Source organism: Terrapene carolina, unplaced genomic scaffold (genome assembly GCF_002925995.2).
Source record: "Terrapene carolina triunguis isolate 2854851 unplaced genomic scaffold, T_m_triunguis-2.0 Scaffold173, whole genome shotgun sequence".
In the NCBI taxonomy this organism is placed as follows: domain Eukaryota; kingdom Metazoa; phylum Chordata; order Testudines; family Emydidae; genus Terrapene; species Terrapene triunguis.
Genome location: NW_020664524.1, coordinates 741,058 through 741,867, shown reverse-complemented (window position 1 = coordinate 741,867; position 810 = coordinate 741,058).

Sequence of the window (810 nt, the reverse complement as noted above, 5' to 3'; positions counted from 1 at the left end):
AGCTTGACAAAGCCCTGGCAGGGATGATTTAGTTGGAGTTGGTCCTGCTTTGAGCAGGGGGTTGGACTAGATGACCTCCTGAGGTCCCTTCCAACCCTGATATTCTATGATTCTATGAACTGCTACTCAGTGTGGAACTTGGACTTTAGTCAGTTATTTTAAACAACATATATTGTGGCTCTGCACACACACAGTGTATTTGTTTAGCAGATCCTGCCCGAGGCTTTGCTTTATCAAACTTTCAGTCGTTGAGAGGCCAGACCCTAAATGCTTATTTTCATTTAAGCTTTTAATTTCAAAGACAGTTTAAGGTTTTCAGGAAGAAAACGCTCTATATTTCCAGTCTTCTCTACCGGTTAATTAAGGCTGCTTCTCTCCATTGCCCCTAGTCTTGAAAGCCTGAGCCACAGTGTCCACACTGCTATTGTTAGTGTGCTAGCTCGAGCCCCGCTAGCTTGAATCTGTGTACCTGGATTTGGCGGCTCGCACCCAGCTGCAGTGTAGAAATAGCCATAAATACTCGTGGCTGTTCTGCTCCAATTTGAGCACCTCAAATGAAGTGCTCAGCAGCCTGGATGAAAACAATAAGCTGTCAAGGGCAGAGCACATTTGAAAATCTGGCCCATATGGATTAGGATAAAACACATTGCAGCAAGACAGCTAGAAAGAAGAAGTGATTTAGTTGTAAGCATTTCAGTGAATGGATGCTACAAGCAGTTGTAAGTACAGTTTAAAACTAGCTGGGGTTGCTCGGATTCAATGGAGCTGCATACACCAGCTGAGGATCTGGCCCACAATGCTTAATTAGCA